Source organism: Microcebus murinus, chromosome 12 (assembly GCF_040939455.1).
Source record: "Microcebus murinus isolate Inina chromosome 12, M.murinus_Inina_mat1.0, whole genome shotgun sequence".
Lineage (NCBI taxonomy): Eukaryota > Metazoa > Chordata > Mammalia > Primates > Cheirogaleidae > Microcebus > Microcebus murinus.
In genome coordinates, this window is record NC_134115.1 from 72,954,556 (window position 1) to 72,956,084 (window position 1,529).

A 1,529-nucleotide genomic window follows, 5' to 3' on the forward strand; every position below is an offset into this window, starting at 1 on the left:
ATAATTGCATGTGTCATAAAATATTATTATTCTTTTTTTGTTCCCCAAACATTTAAAATGTAACCATTCTTAGCCCTTAGGTCATACAAAAAACAGATCTGACCCAGGAGCCAACCCCTTATCTACACGACGTCCACCAAGATGCCTGTACGCAAAGCTCACAGAGATCCTTGAAGGTGGGTATTCCTCTTGCCCCGTGGAAATCTCTGACAGAGCTGAAAACCTCCATACCCAAAGTCCAGGAAGACCTTCCTAAGCTCAACATGCAGTTGTTGTCCCTGAATGTCCTATCATCTTCCTGAGGTTAGGTGGAGTGTGAACCACAGAGCCCCCATTACTTAAAAAACTGTAGACGTCTATTCTTTCCCTTGGGGAATCTTAGCTCTCTCATGACTAAGAACTCTACCCCTCAAAGACACTTTACAACTCCCTTCCCTGGCACAATGTGTTCAAATCCCTCCGGGAAGGGAGGCGATCTGCAGGTGGGCTTCTTCTTTGGGCCCTGCAGCAAGGGAGAATAAAGTCGTGGCTACCTGCCTGGAAGGCTGAGCAATGTACAAAGAAAACAAAGACAAATAACTCAGTAAATTATCCTGCCTTGGACCAGAGCTTTCTAGCTCCAGAGCAAGTTCAGGCATCAACATTCTAAGCCTAAGAGGTCAGGCTGTCCTTCCATACCTCAATGGCCACAGGTCTTGGTTTCCTCGGAAAACACCTATAGGGAAGTCACGGTTATGCTGACAAAGAAGAGAAGTGTTCGATTCAGCCTGCCCCGGGACACCAGGCTGAAGGTGACTCATAGTCTTGGCTTACAAGCAACTTTGCTGATCACTTTGACCAACCACAAGTCCCTACCAGCTGCCACTCCAGGTAGACTCCTATTTTTATATCTGTGATACAAAGAATACCTACTGGCCAATGTCTACTTCCCTCGTGAAAGCCTGTTTTACTTCTGCTTTGGGTGAATAGCTTAAGCTCTGTGGACCTTCAGCCATCATTCCAAGAATGGGAGGTCAAAGGCCACTTCTGTTGTGAAATCTACTTCAATCCCTCGCCCTAAAGAAGCCTCATCCTTCCTCCTGATCTCAAAGCACACACTCGATAGTGCCTGCTATTCATGTTGTTCTTGAACCCTGGGCCTATATCAGGCCCCTCTGGCAACATGGCTAGCTTCAAGCATGGCCCCTCCAGCCACATGCTACAGTAGGGTAGCCAGGCTTCCTGGAAGAGAATGTTCCCTACACAAGCAATTGAGATAGAAAAAAAGTCGTCCTTGGAGGGTAGGGATTGGTGGACATTTGAGCCTAGGAAATTTAAACAGTTTGTGCTAGGAAATTGCTCTTGTAAAGAGTTCACAAAGCAGGCATCTAATACCTAAACTTAAACATTATTCTGTCAAATGGAAAATAGAACCCATCATCCAGACTGATTTCTTACTCCTAATCCGTGCACTCATCAGCCTTGGACAATGAGGTCTTTTTTTTAATCTCCCACGCATAGCATATAGGAAAGGTTCAACCAAGCCTTGT